This window comes from Tachypleus tridentatus, chromosome 8 (assembly GCF_004210375.1).
Source record: "Tachypleus tridentatus isolate NWPU-2018 chromosome 8, ASM421037v1, whole genome shotgun sequence".
NCBI classification, from domain to species: domain Eukaryota; kingdom Metazoa; phylum Arthropoda; class Merostomata; order Xiphosura; family Limulidae; genus Tachypleus; species Tachypleus tridentatus.
In genome coordinates this window covers 70,040,235-70,061,205 of record NC_134832.1, presented here as the reverse complement: position 1 = coordinate 70,061,205, position 20,971 = coordinate 70,040,235, and the positions used below count along the sequence as shown (strand labels likewise).

At 33.4% G+C, this 20,971-nt stretch overlaps 1 long non-coding RNA gene and 1 pseudogene across 2 annotated transcripts in view; one reads left to right on the top strand and one right to left on the bottom strand.

Moving 5' to 3' along the window:
- The window catches only part of LOC143222611 (uncharacterized), a 34,707-nt gene extending 25,265 nt beyond the window's left edge, over positions 1 to 9,442 (bottom strand). The window contains exons 1-2 of the long non-coding RNA XR_013012379.1: positions 9,129 to 9,442; positions 7,171 to 7,421 (exon numbers count right to left, since the gene is read on the bottom strand). This is a non-coding gene — a long non-coding RNA (uncharacterized LOC143222611). The remainder of the gene's footprint in view (positions 1 to 7,170; positions 7,422 to 9,128) is intronic.
- Positions 3,206 to 5,597, top strand: LOC143222610 (protein lethal(2)essential for life pseudogene; annotated as a pseudogene). Its single transcript, XR_013012378.1, has one exon. The product of XR_013012378.1 is annotated as a protein lethal(2)essential for life pseudogene (transcript).
- Positions 9,443 to 20,971: the final 11,529 nt, after the last annotated feature.

Below are 20,971 nucleotides of genomic sequence, written 5' to 3'. Positions count from 1 at the left end.
GTATAACAGTAATTAACAATATATAATAATTGTATTTGTATAATCATTAGATAATCGTCATATTTCTGTATCTTATATTTACTTTGAAATTATGGTATAATCATATCATATGTTTATATATATGTAAAACATGTAACTTGATATTTATTTAAATATGAGAACATTCTTATTTTAAACAGTTTCAATATTATAATTAAGTAATGTTAATGTAGTAATTATTATGCAGTCAGTAAGGAATATTATTATAAACATTGATTGAAGAAAAGAGAGAGGTTGAAACAGCAAAGTTAGCTGGTGGGTATTTTTACCAGGTAAAAATTTCTTGAAGGGGAAGGAGTGAAGCAATCGGTATTTCAAAATGGTTTTAGATAATTGCTTCAGTGTTGAAAAGGAACTAGAAATCTAGGTTTTTAGATGTAGTGCGCACACGTGGGAATATTGCGTAAACATTTAAGTTTTGCAAAATTAGATTATGCAATAGGAGACACATTGTTAGATAGCTAGTTAATATTGAAAATTACCACTTGAAGAGTTCTAAACCTAATGTCTAGTATCTCAGAAGGGATGCTGAGAGAAAAACACTAGTCACAACAACTTCCTGACGCCAACTGGTTTGTACAGTAAAAGCAACTAAAATTAGCTCTTTGATGTACAATTTATTACACCACATTCGGGTAGTGGTACAAGTAAAAGGCAACTGGCTCACTCACCATCACAGTAACCAATTACTTGAGAGTTTTAGTTTTTGTTGTGAGAAGGCTTAATGGGTTGCACAAATTAATCAGTGAAGTGTGAGAACTACTTGCAAGTAGTTATGCATAATATTTGGTAACTCGAAAGGAGAAAATATCGTATAAACCTCGTGTCTGGAGCTTAAAGTTCAGTTCTGTGCGACAAGTTGAAGCTTTCCATGATGTTTCCTGTGAAACCATGAGCTCTATAATAATGAATATGTCAAATCTCCAATGGTACACATTCTCAACTTTATTGTGAGATTACTATTTCTGTTATTCAATCAATGTAATTTGTAAGAGAATAGTGAAGTATATATTTAAAGGAAGTTACAAACTGTAACTTTTTATGAGTGCTATATATATATGTGGAAAACGTTTTAGTCAAAGGTTTGAATTATAAACAACTAGTTATTTAAAGTATGTGACAGCTAAAATTAAATAAACTTGATGGATTTTGTTGAATATTAGCCTCAGTTTATTTAAGTCTAGCCATAAAGTTCCTCGAGTTATTGATCTATAGGCTCCCCTTGCCACTGCATTCCTCAGTTAAATAAATTAGGTGTAATTATCAAAATATGTTGTACAGGAGATGTTGATTATACAGCAAGTGTCAAAGTTCAAACATCAACTGTGACAATTAGATGAGAGTCAGGGGTTAAAAGAAACATCAATAAAAAAATTAGACTCTGTATCTCATATATTAATATTATTGGTTTTATATAAACATAATCCATTAACCAGACGTTTTACTTTTGCTTTTCTCAAGTAAAATCTCAAATAGGTTACAGCTCTTTAATTAACAGTCTACACCTTGTCATCCCAATGCACAAAATATTTGGTACATTTAACAGCCAGTCAGGGGCCAGAGCCAACTTAGCATTGTGTATAAAACTGTATCCAGGCATAAAGTGAGACCTTATAACATTACTTTATTTCTTTTGGCAAAATTTATGCTTCATCTACAATTAGTATCTCCTCATTACATTTATGATGTTCTAAAAACACGTAGGTCCAAGACGTTTTGTAAAATTAAATAGAAATCCTATAACCCGAGCGCTTTCGAAAGGTAAACATTTCTTCTTCAGGGGCAAACTGGGAGTGGTAGTGAAATTGAACGAGTGGTATATATAGAGAGTGTTTAGTGACATTATGGGGGTCATCCAGTTTTCCGGGAATTGTTTATTTCTCTGTGTACTGTTGTGAGCGTCTCATTTTCCATGCAATACAGCCGATAGTGAGAGTTTTCGCTTCTTCTTTGTGGGTATTTGGGTATGTTGAATTTTAAATACCCAGGAGGGTAATTTATTGGATTGCACAAGACCTCTTCCTCCATCCCTAGTAGATAGTGAGAATGTGTGTTTCTTTGTTTTGTTTTGTATTTCGAGCAAAGCTATACGAGGGCAATCTGCGCTAGCCGTCCCTAATTTAGAAGTGTAAGACTAGAGAGAAGGCGGCTTGTCATCACCACCCACCGCCAACTCTTGAGCTACTGTTTTACCAACGAAAAGTGGGATTGACCATCACATTATAGCGTCCTCACAGCTGAAAGAGGGAGCATGTTTGGTGTGACGGGGATTCGAAACCGAGGTGTGTGTGAAAAGGTGTTAGTGATATTTTAATTTTGAAGTGGCTAAATGTATGTCTATTTTTTAAAAAATATGCTTAAGTGTTTAAGTAAAATAAAATAAAGATAACAGCTAGAGAGCGATTGAAAAATATATGTTATACTAATCAATTTTAAAAAATCAGGTTTTATATTTTATGAAAAAATAAGTAAAGACTAAAGTTATTTTTCTTTTCAAACAGAGATGAAACTAATGACCGGAGATAACTGATTTCTGGATCTAGATTACTTCGAAAGGTTAAACAGTGTATAGCTTGGCACTCCAATATGCTCCTTTTATTTGTCTATCTGCTTTAGTTTTGAATCCTGTTTCAATGCCAGTCAGAGTAACATCGTTAATGGTGTGACCGTGTTGGTTGAAGTGTTGAGCGATAGGGAGATCGTTTTCGGTGTTACTAGGACATTTATGATTGTAAAACATTCTCTTAGAGTTGTTTATGTTCTACATATTGATGATTGCATTTTTTACACTGTATAAGATAAATGGTGTTTTTTGTTTCACAAGTGATTTCTTTAGATATTTTAAAATTTCTTTGATTGTACTTTTCGGAAAATGAGTCAGTGTTTTTTATGAATTTGCAGGTTTGACAACGGGCTTTATTGAACGATAACTATTTTTGTGGTGAACAAGGATATTATTCTTTAGAGTTCTGCTTTTTCAGTGGACTCAGCAGGTAGCTTGATGTTGCTTTGCTGTAAGAAAACACACACAGAGAGAGAGAAGGAAACAACGGGAACTTCAAGAAAAATCTATTTGAGACGACTGTCAAGCTGTAGTCGATGAAAATGTTCTTTTTTTCAGTATTCGTGAAACATTTCTGAGTTTAAACTGACAGGTAATAAAAGAGGAATTTATTTTAAAGTTTAGTATTACTCTGATTCAGGATGTTTTTCCGCTGAGTGTTGTTAGCCTTCTCAATTTGCTTGTCGATTTCGGTATATTTATATCCTCATTGTAACATGGTTTGTTCCAGATCCTTGATGTTTTCTGTAGTCTAGTTCATCTGAGCATATTTTCTTTATTGTAAGAGCTTGACTGTAGGTAATGTTTCGTTTAGTGTGAGAGGGGTGAAGTGCTTATTATATTTATCTACCATAAATTACAGTAATTATGTTTCCTTTTATTCTGAAGAAGTTTACAGCTATGAAATTAAAGTGTGTGTTATGCATTTCAACTGTGAAGTGATTGCATTTTGTGGTAAACAAGGATATTATCCTTTAGTATCCTGCTTTTTCAGTAGACTCAAGCAGATAGCTTGATGTGGCTTTGCTATGAGAAAAAAAAAAACACACACACACACACACACAGAGATAAGGAAACAACGTTTTGTCTGTTTTGAATTTAGTGAGAAGCTAGTCATTCTTAGTTTAGCAGTGGCAGGCTAAACTTTAGCCGCTAAAGGGAAGCCAGCTAGCCAACTTTTAGGCTAATTTTCTACCGATAACTAGTGGGATTGGAAAAAAAAATGAGCACCAGAATTCCAAAATTTCAATAATCTAAAGTAATTTCATATTGGGCTTAGATTATTAGTACTTGAGAATAAAGATGAGGAATGGAAACTATTTTTAATATCCTCGGACAGTCCAAATTTAAATTCCTGGAGTATGAAAACTATACTTAACACTGAACATACTGAACAAAATCCAATGTCATGGTTTAAACAGCTTCCTATTCTGAAAGTTTATAAGAGTAAAAATCAAGTGTTGATATCCGTGACGGACACGGAAAAAATAGCCTTTCGTGTGTCTTTGTGCTTAGTAGAAAACAAATGGTTTAAAGGTGAAATTCAAAACATAAGAGGAATGTTAGTGAAACACATTCGCAGGTTGAAGACTTTCGTTATATTCATTTTTAAATTTGATCGCGTTATATGTTTCATTTCTTCCCTCCTATCCCACTTACGAAAAGCTGGAAATATAAATAATTATACTTTAACCGACTGAAAGGTTTGCAGTTAAACAGTCTTTGATATTTATTGTTTTATTTTCGTTAGCTCTACTGCTTATTTAAGTTTCGACTTAAAAGGTATTCAGATACCTCTTGATTTTTTTTAGTTTCGTTCTGCATATGTAGGTAGCTCAATATAAATGGAATGGAATGTTAATTAACTAGTTACGTGTACATACAGGAGTAAATTTATTGCTAATCCATGCACCGTGTTTCTTATATTTTGAGATCTTTACTATGTTACTTTCATAAGACATTTTATGTTTCATTGACAACAAAGCATATCATACAATGCTTCTTGCGAAATTTTTCTAAGCCTACGATTTCCTAAGGAACATTTCTAGATCGTTCTCCCTTTGTGCAATACTAAAGTGCAATTACAACTCGTGTTTGGGTAAAAATTCTCGAATAATCGAGAGGGCGTTGCATAAACTACAAACACATATATATATAAACGGAAAGCATGAAAGTGTGCAAATGGCATTTTCGATTAGTATTGTACCTCTGCTATTTGGGAGAGATTGTTGGGACGTCTGGGATTTTCCAACTCGTATTGCAGATCAGCATTTCGGGCTTGGTCCTAATAACTTTGATATTTTAACACCAATTGTGTATCATGGCTACTACGCACGCTCCCGGCGACAAGTGAGCCGTAAGGTAGGTAGCGAGGTTTCTCAGGTTAAAAACGAAGCCGATAAATTTCAGGTATTACTAGATGTGAACCATTTTAAGCCTGATGAATAAAATGTAAAAACTGTTGTGAACTGCGCTGATATCGAAGGCAAACACGAAAAAAAAACCAGATGAACATGGATTTGTATCCCGACAATTTGTACGACGATACATGCCAAAAGAAGTTGATCCAGAAACTGTACAATCATCTCTGAGTTCGGACGGAATTTTCACAGTCGAGGCACCTAAGAAAGCCTTGAAGGGTCAACAGCCAAATGAACGAATGGTGCAGATTCAAATGAGCGACAAACCGCCTTGAAAGAAGGCAAAGAAGAACAGTAAAGATGTAATATTTTTGCGTTTTCCCTTTATTTTCTGTTAAATCTATAAGCTTTAGCATGTTAGATCAAGCGTACAATAACTTTAATATGTAGTTAATAATTTTGTGCTTAAGTCACAACTATGAAGCCTAAACCTCTGGTCGTTTGAAATTACAAAATATTAGTTTTGATTATCACTATAAAACAATTATTTATGTAATTCATTGGTTCTGTATATTGTCTACTACTAATGTAATAATTGAGATTACTTTAGCAAATAAAGTTACTGTCCAAACATATTCCTTCTCCTATGTTAGTTTTGTCTATTGAGTATTGTTACATAGAATGAGAATCATTATGTTTGTTAGAGATTGACACCGTTTTACTGATTTGATTGAAATTTCTGAACGAGGTCTTTACAAGTACGCGAAGATCGAAAATTTGTAGCATCGCCTTATTCTTATTCTCTTATTAGTAGGAATGGAGAACGTTCTAGCATTTTCTTTCAGTAACATTAAAATGACGTAATAATGCTAATAATAAAGTTATTTAGTACAAATAAATGTAGTTTTTTCATGCTTCAGTAAGCCGTATTTAAAATTATTAGTATGTTTCCAAGTATCGTTAAGTATTGGCGAAGTAACAGATATGTTTCAATATCTTACTGGATTGAGACTTGCTTGAAAGGCTTAAATACGAAACTTGGTAAAATAAAGTAGCATGGTTAAAGAAACGCGTGGCAAATTTAAATTTATTGACAAATAGCCCATTATCGTGTCTATAGAGTAACCTGACTGCTTGTGGGAGTAATATAGTGAAATGTGCAAAATAGGTGCGTGATTGGATAAAACACTAAGCTGAAACGCAAGTATCAAAAGTAACTCCAAATTGAGTATTGTTGAATAGAACAACAATGAATCTGGGGGTGTGATAAAACAATGGAGTGATAAACTGAGTAAATAAGTAGAGCGTAAAAGTTACAAATGGATTAAGTATACAAACAATGGAAATATTTAGATGCAAACAAAGATAGTTCGCTACATTTCGTAGGTAGATAGATATTCAGATGATTGTTACACTAATTTTGCTTCGGAATAACTTTATTTCAAAATTTCTCATACCTTTCGGTCATTCAAAACAAAAGCATGAGTGGATAGTGGAGCGTAAGGGAGTTCATATTCTCCAGATATCAGGTACTCGAGTGCCACTGAGTTTAGTTTGATTTGTTTGAAATTTCGATCAAAACTACACAAGAACTATCTGCGCTAGCTGTACCTAACTTAGTAGTGTAAGACTAGGTGGAAGACAGCTAATCATCATCAACTCTTGAGCTACCTTTTTACTAATGAATTGTGGAATTGACCATCACATTATAACATCCCATCGGCTGTAAGAGCAAATATACTTGTGATGGGTATTCGAACACGCGATCTATAGATTGCGAGTATAGCGCCTTAACTACCTTTCCTATGGGAAGACAACAGGTGTTCTCTGAAATGAATAACAGAGAACAATAAGTAGCGAAAGTGACGGCACCCTAAACATCTTTTTGATAGAAATGTGAAAACCATCCACACACCTACATAAATGAGAATTTGATATAAGTTCCTATACTAATGTATGATTTAATGGAATTAATTTTAGCTCCTTTAAGATTGTTGAAATCCACTCGTTTATTGATGGCGGTTATGTGAATAGGTTTTCTCTCAAACTACAAAATAGATAGTTTCTTCTAAAATAAAATGAATTTTGTAAAACCAAAAAGCCCTGAAATGTACTGCTGAAACAGTTTCCTTATTTTTTTAGTTTATTATTAATTTATGGTAAAACCAAGTTGAATAATAAAACTTAATTTACTGAAGGTTTTCTAACCTCTGGTGCAACTCTGGTCATCTCTGGAAATAAGAGGTCCAATGCATCTTCCCAACAATGCTGCATGTCAGTTAGAGGGGTATTTGGAAAGATGTCACAAGAATGAGATGTCAGTGAATTGTGGCATCAGTGCTGTTGAGTCTAGCAGCCTTGTTCAGAAGAACATTAGACGATCGGCAGTAATATTTCTTAACTTGCAGTCTGTGGACCACTGGTCGTCTGCAGGCTCCTTTTAGATGGCCTATGGAAATCTTGCATAGTCATGGAAAGGAACAGGTAGACAAATGTGTAAATTTCTATGTGGTTTACAGTAATATAAGAAAAATTCTGATAATATAGAAACAAATGATCTATTTAGAATCATCAAGTAAGCCTGTCATTTCAGGTATATAAACGTGTAAATTTACTTTTAATAGTAAGTATTAATTTTGCTCCTTTTACTGTAACAATAAATAAAAACCTGATAAATATGGTAAATAATATTTGAATAAAAAAAAAAACAAAGCATATAATATTGCGTTTTTACCAGTCGTTCAAGTTTTAAAATTGGTTGGCTGCCGAAAAGTTAAGAAAAAAACCTAAACAAAAACTATTTTTCTGACTAATTAGCTATAAAACCGTACTTCTGACCAGGCTTCATTCACTCTTTCCTCCCCTGAGGAAAAGCTCTGAATTTTGGATCTGGCGAACCGGCTTCGAATCTGTACATACTACAAAATATTTCCTTCGCTTTAAGCTATGCATGCGTTATAAGAGTGAAAAACAATTCCTTTGTGTGGATGGTGAATAGTAGGATGTCACTGATTGGTAAGTGGTTCAAAATTAACGACAGCTATAAAGACTAACAGATGGGAATAAATAGGACAATAAATAGTCGGATGTAGCATCCGTAAGTGAACTCCTACATATCACCTGCGCAATAGCTCGACATTTTGAGTGAGCACAACTCCTGCGATCGCGTGTAACCAATCAGAAATTAGAGGCGGTAGGTGATAAAGTTTATAGCATTGCAATAAATATGCCCCTTTTTTGATACTATGTTCCGGCGTCATATCGGGTTTTACGGTTTAATATATATAACTGGTTAACCTACACATTCCAATAACATACATACTGTTACTTATTATTATCACTATTTTCAATTCATCAGTTTTTTAACTGTGCTTGCTTAGTTGTCGTTAAGCACAATGTTACATAATGGGCTAACTGTACTGTGCCCACCACGAGTATCGATCGACATCAGGTTTTACAAAACTTTAAACGCACAGCTGAGCTACTGGGAAGCTCTAGTTTATTATAATTACTTTACGTACACACATTTTTCTTACATTAATATATCTCGCTTTATTCCAAACGTTCGTTGTCATCACGAGCCTTTTGTTTTATTAATTCTGCTTTCCATTACAACTTCTGTGTTTTAAATAGTAACTGATTATGTTTCTTTCATATCTTTACCTCTACTGGAGGAATTTATTTATTTTATGATGTTCTTTGACTCTGTATAAAATCTTTGTTTTGTAAACATGTTACTCCAATGTGAGGTTCTCTTTCTTGCATGACCCTGTAGTCAGGGGATTCCAAGATATGATGTTAATTAGCTGCCTTCCTTGTAGTCTGTCGCTTTAAAATTATGATATTTCCTCGAAGAAAAATATTTATTATAAAATTTTGATTCCCAACCACTGAACCTTTAGGACTGATCAAAATATACATCCTACATGTTGGCTCGTTAAGGTGAGGATGTGAAAAAAAAAATACGCATACGTAATTAAGTTTGTAAAATAGAATGTACAAATCAGCATACAGATGGTAAAAAGAATTTAAAGGGAATAAACTGATTAGTTCAGATACACATTTAGTGTGTTTAATAAACAAAGAACTGCACAATGGACTATCTGTGTTGTACTCACCAATGGTAAGGAAACCAGGTTTTTAGAGTAATAAATCCATAGACTTACCCCTATGAGACTTGCTGAACGAAGAAAACAAACTAACGAAACCTTTCATTTAGTGCTGCAGCGTCGAGAGATTTATACTGTATAACTGGGCTGAAACATTACCCTCGAAGGGAGCGTTAAGGGTTTCAAAACATAAACATAAATCAATGGTTTAGACCCAAACTAGGCCAGTATAGACCGCTCAGTGACGTGTGAGACCAGTTGGCATCCTTCTTTGTCTACTCAGATACAGAATTTTCTGACAGTATCTGAGGCATGTTTTCAGAGCCAACTTATGGTTTCCGCTATTTATCTCAGAATTGCAGAAGTTCGAAATTCGTAACTCTTTATCATTTTTCCGTATTTAGTCAGCACGTACAATACATGTTAGGTTGGAGAAATAGGTTTTAGTTTGAAATTATTAAGAGTGATTATTAGAAAACGGCTTTTCAGGCTGTATTGTGAAAGTTTAAAACAACAGTGAAGTGTGGTTTAAATTTGTTTTGATTTGTAATTATTTCTTTATGTATTTTTATTATTTTCTAAGAAGTGGTATAAAACTAATTATTTTTCAGTATTATGCAAATACTACACTTATATACAAATTATTAACCCAAATTTTTCTAACTCCTCAGGGAACACATGGTTTGGATATGATCAAACTTATCACTGTCGAGGAGTAATAATAATATCACACTGTGAAATACAAACATTTCAACAAAGAAATGTAATTAGTAATAAAATTGACACAAAATATCCTTAACTTATGAGAATTATTTAATAAAGTAATAACAATGAATCCCAAAAAATTGAATTGAGGATTTAGTAGTGTTTGAATATTTTCTATTACCTTTAATCTCACATACGATTTATATCATTTATCTTAGCTTCTTTAAAGGTTACATTTAGAGATTTATACAAAAACGAAAAATTATCACTTTGTTTATTACATGGACTAAAACTTTCCAAACGAAATTTTTATTATCTGTCATAGCACTACTATGGTTTTGTGAATACAGTGCATCTTGAAAATTAATTTATACTGGTTCAGGGTAATGCAATTTTAGATTCCTGTTAAAACTGTATATTTACACCGAGACTACGTAAAAATGAACATACAAAACCGTAAAAATACTATCTATGAGCATTTATGTTTAAAATTTAACCAGCAGACATTAGTAAATACGGTATCTTGTCTACGTCTCAGAGCTTTTAATATTATTTCAGCAGGTTGCGGACAGCGACACCAAACCACTAATCTATTTATACGTTTGTATCTTAAATAATTATTATGTAGTAATTTAAACAATGTGCCTTGGCTTTCAACATTTGGATGAAGCAAGATACCAACGAAAGGGTGTAGTAAATGTTGAAAGTATTTATTTTAGTGTCATTACTTATCAATAAAACGAATATTAGCAAATTTACTGTAACAAACTAAACATTATAACACTTTTATAATTATTGTTAGCAGTAATATTATTAGTAGTATGCAACAACGTTCAAACTGCAACACTTATCTCAGTCTGGTAGAATCAATGTATAAAAATTAAAATAAAAAACAAGGGCAACTTTTGTCCACAAAAAGCAAACATGCATAACTGTAAAACTGCGTGTTCGTAAGTTTGGGCTGTTATCCGTCAAACAATGGATTAGCCAGTGGTAGAATACATTTCATGCGTAGCAGCTGTTTCCCGCCTATTCAAAAGAAGCAGATTTCCGGCTTTAAGGCCGCGTCACGTATCTGGAAAGGTCCATATTTAGAATCACGTGCTTTGTAGACAGCCTACAGTGTAGCCTCGTCATCAGAATTAGGATGTAATATAAGGAGCTTTTCAGGTTCGTTTCTACACAAGGATCCTACATCCCACCCACTCCCCACAGGTTCTTGGAGGCTCTCAGTCGTTTCTCTGGCATCCAGAGAAACTCTTAATTCATCATCTACAACTGGAATCACATATTAACAAGTTGCAGTTCTGTTTTGCTCTTACTTATTACCATCCTTTCAGAGGCATTGTTTATTTGATTATTAATATTACCTCCAATCAGAGCAAACTGCCTACTCTATATCTCAGGGCAGGTGGTATGGGTATTAACACTTTTACTAATAAAACAGAGAACAAGGTTTCGATCTTAGTTTATCTTCAAGTTAAAAAAACTACCTTCTCTGAGCAAAACAAAAACAATCTGGTAATGAGTATAGCTTTAATTAAATACACTCCTCTAACGTCTTCCCTTAATAAAGATTAGAATGCATTTTTTCTTTAGTTAGATGCCCTTGATTTTAACCACATATTCGTCGGTAAATCCACTAATATCTCACAGGGTAAGAATACTTAAGGTTTAGTAAAAATACAAATTTACACAACATAATAAGCTAACCATACAAAACAATCTTTAACAAAAGTATAAATATTAAACTACACAAAAATATGAAAATATGTATGTTAAAAATTCTAATGGCTTCTGTTATCAAAAGAAATAATGGCGTTCCCTTACTAACAGAAAATACTAACACTAGCTATCGGCTTCGTTTGTTTGTTTTTGGAATTTCGCACAAAGCTACTCGAGGGCTATCTGTGCTAGCCGTCCCTAATTTAGCAGTGTAAGACTAGAGGGAAGGCAGCTAGTCATCACCACCCACCGCCAACTCTTGGGCTACTCTTTTACCAACGAATTAGTGGGATTGACCGTCACATTATACACCCCACGGCTGGGAGGGCGAGCATGTTTAGCGCGACGCGGGCACAAACCCGCGACCCTCGGATTACGAGTCGCACGCCTTACGCGCTTGGCTATGCCAGGCCAGCTATCGGCTTCAAAAACTGTCGTAAATTTCAAGGTCAAGTTTCTGATTGTCAGAACGAACGACACGTGTTATGGCAACGTTCCAAATTCCATGTGCGCATGCGTCATGATCTCATATTGCATAAGAAAATCTGTGACAATGACATACACTTTACAACAGATACAAATATACATGCCTATATATATATATACGTTATTATTTAGTAACGAACAGAAAAACACGCTATTACATTGCACATCCTTCTTCAAAGCAAAGGAAAACAGAAGTATCAATAACGTATAATTGTACATTTTTAAAAAAATTCATGCTAATAAATGTACAATTATTTAACATACAATTAAGAAAATGCAGACTTTTACGTAGTACTATTCATACATGAATTATTACTTATTGGGATTATGTGTAACATTTTTTGGTATTTTATTTTATTTTGTGACTAGTATGTTTTATGACCCCTAAAACATGGGCCTATATATAAAGTATTATTTTACTTAACCCCCTTCCTTTTATAATTCCTGGATTTAATATGTATGACATAGCTTGAATTTAAGTTAAGAAAAGCCGTTTATCACTCAAACAAGTTTTTATTTTAAACTTTAAGAGCTCTTGAATTAATTGTTACATGTATAAATGTGTGTATGTCTGTGTATTAATGTGTTAAATGAATTACTTCCTCTTATGTTTTATGGTTTGCTTTACTTAACAATAAATATTTAAGATGCTGGACGCTGAACAGTAAACCTACATCTTAAAAGGATTTTTGTTTGTAAACTCTGCTGACAAATAAACATTAAATATGAAAATAAAAAAAGATTTAGTATCAGCTTCAGGTTTAGTTGTATAAACTGACGTATTTAAGAGCACGCATACCTTACTTAGTAGGGACTTTATTATACCCAGACAAGTTGATATTACTGTTTTTCCAGGCTTTAGTGAGATTCACAGACTGCGAGAGTTAGTCTACGTGAAACGTTTGTACTTTTTTACTGATCTGAACACCGGATAACGTTCAGCAGACACTGCTTTGAGACCGTGCGTCCGCCATCTTACCACACCCAATTAATGCTATTACACACACACACACATCGATTAGATAACATTACATTGTCGCATTCTATTGATTTTATTTAATTAAGTACAATTACTGAATAATAAATAATAATAATTTTCTGTATTTGAGAGGTGACTAAACGTTATAATTATATTAACTACTTCTCACATATAAAGTGGAGTTTCATAAACACATAAAAAAAGGAAAATCCTGCATTAATCCACATAAATAATTTAACAAATCGTGTAGTTTAAATTAAAAATAAAATTCCCGTTACATTACGAAGCATATTAATGTAAATAGAGATAAAAATATACCAACGAAAAAGGTATATTTCACTTTTATTTTTGGAATTTCGCGCAAAGTTACTCGAAGACTATCTACGCTAGCCGTCTCTAGTCTAAGACGAGAGGGAAGGCAGCTAGTCATCACCACCCACCGCCAACTGTTGGGCTACTCTTTTACCAACGAATAGTGGGATTGACTGTAACATTATGACGCCCCCACGGCTGAAAGGTCAAGCATGTTAGATGTGACGGGGATTGAAACCCGCGACCCTCAGGTTACGAGTCGAGTGGCTTAACCACCTGGCCATGCTGGGCCTAAATTTCGTTTGATTTTCTACATAAAGTACAAAAAATTTAAACCTATCTTTACAAGAAAAATGAAAAAGTTATTCATCAATTGTTCTCTGTTTTCAGAGCAACATCAATGCACGAAAGAAAATCAATGTAACTGATCACATTTGGATTTGTTAGTACGATCCACAACTTCGTACACAAACGTAACATTTATGAGTAACTTTTCATTATTTTTTACATAATCATAAAACTATCAATTATTAATTATGAAACAGCACAGCTCATAAAGAATCTATCAATGACCCTGATTCTAATATTTTTATAGTATCTTATATTAACTGTGTCATTCATTAAAGTGTGGGTGTTAGAAAAGAAATACTAATTAGAAAAATATTGTATAATATCTCTTTTGACAGAATATATATTTCTGATTGGTTTATTTCGAGTGAGACAAACCCACAAAATGATCTATCCATCTTCTGCTCCGAGCTGGTATCAAGTCGCCCGCTGGTACAGCGGTAAGTCTAAGGATTCACAACGCTAAAATCAGGGGTTCGATTCCACTCAGTGGACTCAGCAGATAGCTTAATGTGGCTTTGCTATAAGAAAACACACACACACACGAGTATCAAAACGCACTTTCTCGTGTCGTAAATCCGCACTCTTAACCACTGTGCCACTGAGGTTTTGGAAGTATTGTAACAAGATGCTGATAAATGAAAAAGTATTTAATAAACTGATGAGTCCTCTGAAATAATAATAAAATACATAATTTTACAATATAACATTTCAAACACATCATATTTAGTATCAAGTCAATATAAATAACATTTTCTGTAGATAATAAGGTTCTGAGACATCACAGTTACATTTAACCGTAAATTAAATTCTGTTTCCCATGGATCAGCCTCGATAATGTTTAGTTTGTTACATTAAAGTTGCTAATATTCGTTTTATTAATAAGTAATGAAACTAAAATAAATACTTACAACTTTTACTACACCCATTCGTTGGTATCTTGCTGCATCCAAATGTTGAAAGCCAAGGCACATTGTTTAAAATTACTACAGAATCATAATTATTTAATAAAACATCGGGGGAGTGCTTTGTATAAGTGCGGTAAGATGGCCTGATAGTAATGTAAGCTATCCACAAACATATAAATAGATTAGTGATTTGGTATCGCTGTCCGCAGCCTGCTGAAATAATAATAAAAGCTCTGAGACGTAGACAAGATACCGTATTTACTGATGTCTGCTGGTGAAAGTTTAAACATAAATGCTCATAGATAGTATTTTTACTGTTTTGTGTGTTCCTTTCTACGTAATCTCGGTGTAAATGTACAGTTTTAACAGGAATCTAAAATTGCATTACCCTGAACCAGTATAAATTAATTTTCAAGATACATTGTGTTCACAAAACCATAGTAGTGCTATGACAGAAAATAAAAATTTCGTTTGTAAAGTTTTAGTCTATGTAACAAACAAAGTAGCAATTTTTCATTTTTGTATAAATCTGTAGATTTAAAATTTAAAGAAGCTAAGATAAATTATATATATCGTATGTGAGATTAAAGGTAACAGAAAATATTCAAACACTACCAAATCCCCGAATCAATTTTTTGGGATTCATTGTTATTACTTTATTAAATAATTCTCATAAGTTAAGGATATTTTGTGTCAATTTTATTACTAATTACATTTCTTTGTTGAAATGTTTGTATTTCACAGTGTGATATTATTATTACTCCTCGACAGTGATAAGTTTGATCATATCCAAACCATGTGTTCCCTGAGGAGTTAGAAAAATTTGGGTTAATAATTTGTATATAAGTGTAGTATTTGCATAATACTGAAAAATAATTAGTTTTATACCACTTCGTAGAAAACAATAAACGTACGTAAAGAAATAATTACAAATCAAAACAGATTTCAACCACACTTCACTGTTGTGTCAAACTTTCACAATACAGCCAGGAAAGCCGTTTTCTAATAATCACTCTTAATAATTTCAAACTAAAACCTATTTCTCCAGCCTAACATGTGTTGTACGTGCTGACTAAATACGATTAATAATGAAGTTAAGAATTTCGAATTTCTACAATTCTGAAATAAACAGCAGAAACCAAAGTTTAACAACACATCAGTAACTAGGCTCTCAAAACAAGTCTCAGATAGTCAGAAAATTCTAGATCTGAGTAAACAAAGAAGAACGCCAACTGGTTTCACACGTCACGGACCAGCCTCTCCAGTCAAGCTGTCTCGAAACTGTTCCCACACTTTTCCGTTGGTAGACATCAATCAGAGTCGGTACTGTCGCCCCTCCACTCTATAAACGCTGAATATAAGCTTTCTCTAGCTGTCTCACTTCAAACACGTATCTTTTTCGTTTGTTTGCCCGTAATGAGAGCTTCGTATCAGCTGTGTGCACATGTGCAATAAATACTTCAGCTTGACGGGAAGTAATTACACTCCACTCTCTTTTACAACTCTCAACTGTATTTTTCATTCAACTCCAGTAGCTAGGTCTATTTAGAAAATTATTGAAGTTCAAGGCGTATGTGAAGATAAATACGAATATTTTAGAGTATTTAGATTTCTGTCATCATGGAAAATTTTTATATTTGATAAATTCTGTTTATATATATATAAACTTCCTAGACTTATTACTTAAAAAAGTAATACAATTAAAAAAAGACCAAGAGTAAAGAGATATGAATTTAATATAGGAGTTAAAAGAAAGATACATTATCTTTAAAAGAGAATTATGTGAAACATTATTCAAGACAAGATCAATGTAACTATTGGAGATGTACAGAGAGATTAAAACGTTTATTTTAATACCTTTGTGTGTTTCTGTTTATTGTATGTGGCGTATATTGTTGGATGTGTATTGCACAAAACCCGTCTGTTCTCTAAACTTGTAGAAGATACTGGATAGGAAGCTTTACGAAAACACTAGCGTATCTACGAATATTGTTGAACGTTTTAGACATTTCACTTAAACTATATAAACCAACGCGCCAAGAGACAGTAAGATTATTGTTAGTCAGTTGCAGTCAGTGTACTATAGGCCTTCGAAGCTATAATTGTGATAAGCGCCTATTAATTAAAAACTTACAGATATTTGATCAGGAACGTTTATAGATTTCGAACATTACAAACCGTTCAACTTCAGTGAATTAAGTATCTTCATTGTTGAAAAGTCAGCGGCGTGAAACCAACCAAGCTAGCTAGCTTAAACGAATTGTGACAGTATCAACTCAGAGTTAATTTGCTCGTCGTGAACCTAGATCGTCGAAAAAATATTCAGTTCTGGACCAGATATAAGACCCAGTATTACCTGTAAATTTATAAAACTATTATATATGAATCGTTATTTGTAATATCCGTTATTAGAAATTGTAATTTTCTTTGTATAGTAAAACATATTTGTGTTAAGAAAGAAAATTGTATGTATCAATCTTGTTGGCAAATATCATAAATTTAAGACATATTACCATTATTTAACTTTTAAATTCCAATTTCTGGTCATTTGAAACTGTAATATGTAACATACTTAAACTAATAAGTTGGAGACTCATCCAAGGTAAATTATTGTACGTCATAAAGCTATTCATTTTCTGCTCATCTGAAAGACCAGTTTTAATGACGTTCAGTAACCTTCCAGTTCAGAGCCATAACAACTATTAAGCATTGTAGCTACGTTATCCAACAGTTTTGAAAGCACTTCAGAAAGAAGTACTCATAACAAAATTCTGAGACAATGTGCAGAGAGATAAGGAGATCTTATTAGAACTTGCAGAAGATTTGAAAAGGCATGCCCTGTTATCTTACCCAGTTGTTTCACGTAAAATTATGAATTCGTTGGAATATGGCTAGTTTATATATATCATAGTAATCAAAGATGTAAAGGTTAAGTTGAAGCAAAGCAGGCTTACATATATAAATGATGTTGAGTCCATTAAAATCACAGATAAGCTTCTAAAGGCATCATCCATGAATTACAGGATCATTAGATCAAGTAGTATTGACACATCAATTTTCCCTGCCAATGGTCTAGAAGAACTGATAGGATTAACCAAATAACTAGTCACGAGGAATGGAGAAAATAAACCATAAAACAAAGATATTCCAAGTATAAAAATAACCCCTAAGAAATAATACCCAAAGGATCAAATTAGCAACAAGAAGCTAACAAAACATTTAAAAATAGGAATTTGTTCGACTTACGGCATAATAATCAGTTACATACTTCATCTGCTCAAAATTGGATAATAAGTTTATTATTTAAAAAAAACCAGTCTACTAGTCCAAAGTTTATTGATGAGAAGATTTGCAGTAAGAAATCGACACAGCCACAATATTTTGACCAGATTTGATAATTCATGATGGAAGCATACCTCAACTGATGAAGAAAGAAAATGGGATGATGTGAGAAGCAAGTGGACATAAAGTTCCAACATAAGGAAATTTGGAAGCTAGCCTTACTGTAGGAAGCCTTATTACACCTCATGAGGTGTGGGAGATTGACATAAAATAAGAGTGCATATTGGAAATTGCTTTCATGCAGAGACAGCTTCATAGTCTATGAGTAGGAAATTCTTGTGCATTACATGATAATCTATACCAGATGTTGACCTGTTGATGAAAAGGAAGACAATTGAACACCAAGAAGTGAAATACTCATGCCGGAACATATTAGGAATAAATCTGCATCTAATCATTAGTTCACAGAACAACCAAATATTCTGGCATGTCCTGATGGATTGAAAGTTGGTAGAATTCTTGCGGATCTGAAGAATAATTGTGTCATAATTAAGACTACGAACACAACAAACTGTACAATTTTGAGTCACAAGTATGGTACTGTTAGAGTGTTTGTTTTGGTATTATGCACAAAGCTACACAAACGGCACTCTGTGTTCTGCCAACCACGGATATCGAAACATACCACTATGTCACTAGGGAGCCACAGTTAGAGTGAAGCAGTGAATTATCGAATAATGAATGATTTTCAACGAATTTATGTGTTAATTTCAGAAGTTATTCAGTATTAGAAGTAAAGTTTATTGTATCTACCTAGTAGTTACTCGATCGATTAGTAAGAAAATTCTGTAATTAACTTTATTCATGAGTTAAACTTACAATTTATCTCGGATTTTTGTCGAAACGTTGTTTGTACAGTTAGGCATGCAATTACAAGCAAATGTAGCCTGTAGCAAACGCTAAAAAATAAGTAAACTAATTTGTTATTGTTACATGAACTGGACTTGCGTTATTTTTACCAAATAATCACAAAGAACCCACCCGATTATAAAACTTGTTGCAACAATACGAAAAGAAGGAAACAAAATCATAATTCTTTGACATTTGACATATTCTCCCAAAATAGTTCCAAACATTTCTCATATTTAAACATTTTTCCCAACACTTTCTGTTGTGACACCTGCTGTAGATAATTTGTTAGAGCTGAAAGATGATATTGAAATGAAGTAAAAGGCTCAATGAGTTAATGCTCAGAATTCTTGTTCTATTTTTCGTGGTCTATTTCGGATGCATTATAATAATGAACAATTATAACAAGATTTTAAATAACAGTTAGGGGACTCACATGAACGGCACAGTTTTACTGACTGTCTTTCACAACATTGTCGTAATCACGATTGTAGCCATACATTATATAAAATTATCTGCATCTTCTTATACTATTGTATCATCTGTAATGTTAAACAACTCCAGCTCGTAACAAGCCCCTGAACTACTTACTACACGTGTCTTAACACGAGTTAACGTTTTGGTTTTAGTCCAACTTGTATTCAACGATCCAAAGTCGTGTTACGTTTCTTCTTTACGTTTTCGCAGTTGAAACTATACTGACAGTATGCTTGTATTATAGTTAAGAGTTGTTTTTTCTAAACTTAATGGCAAGATATTCTAGCACTCCAAGTGAAATTCTTCTCGGGAATGGAGAATTATGTGGAAGAAACTGGTGATACAGACATTACATTAATTTAGACAGTGAGTGGATGGTCATACTAGTGGTGTTGTAAGTTTTAACCCTGCAGTGTTCTTCTGTTCAACTGCATAGATATTAAAACCAGATCTTATCACTTGTTTCTATAGAAATTTAGCCAACCTCTCCCTGTAAAGGTTTTTGCCATGGGACGCTCCAAAGTAGACAGAAAGTGCACTCAAAATTACCAACCTTGAGGTGGTATTGCCTTCTAGGGGAATCAGCAACTGTTGTGTGAAATCGTGAGTAAATTGGCAAAGCCTTAGTGAGAGTGAAAGAATGAGGGAACACTCCTTCAAACTATCGGTTATTTACGAACCAGTTTCCCCAGAGCTAAATCAATTCCACTTCCCTACTAGAGGTGACCTTGTTAATAAAAACAGCTGCCGTGTATGACAAAACAGCCTGTGGTAACGTCAGTTGATTCATCTTGACGTTTCGGGTAACTTTGGTCTCCACTTTTCATCAGACATCACAGATATGCAACATAAATTTCCTATTACACAAACAGCGGCTTCTTTGAAAACATGAGAGGAAAAGAAATGGTTTTAGACGAGTTCATTACTAAACTTAGTCACAGTAGTAAAAAAAATAGAAGTATCAAAACATGTGCCTCTGTTTTCATTTCTTGGGTGTCAAAAAAATAAATAGCGACGTATACCTGATTCATATCAACCTTCATTTCCAGTATATTTTATAATATCTACTTTAATAATCGTTTATCAAAGTATTACACAATGTTTAAAGAAGTGAACTAACTGTTTTGACTTTGAATCAATGTAGACACAGCTCCTGTCATTAAGTTGTCTACACTTACGGCTCGTTGCTTTTTTGTTCCCTGCTCACCGCTTCATATGTACCAATATAGAAAATATAATTTTAGTGATACACTAAGCTACAGTATAAAAGCAAGAGAAGGAATTTGACACTCTTTTTTTGGGAATAATGCGAGCAATTTAAGAAACTTGTTTTTTATTCTTGTGTGGATCTGCACAGTAAAAAACACCACGTTAGAAAAATATTCGTAAGCTTAATTAACTGAGTGCGCTTGTAAACGCTACTGGCTGTTGAAAACTGTCATTTCTTGTTTCCTCGTGTTCTTTTCTCGACAAATGAATCGAAACACAATCACCATGATTGCTGAAACCTAGTCAGTGCAGTTTATACTGATGTATTAAATAATGTTATTTAGAGAATGTTGTAATAATCCAGTTGATGAACTCTGTTTTGTATGTATATGCTTTGATAGAGCAATAGAAATAAGCTGATACGAAGGTCTTGGTGTTTAAGCTTTATCTACCTGTCTCAGTTAACAGGCCTAAGTTCACAGGAGACGCTAGTACAACAATTTCGCTTACTTTCTAACATTTCTCGGAACTCTACGTCTTTACAGAAACAGTTTGTTTTA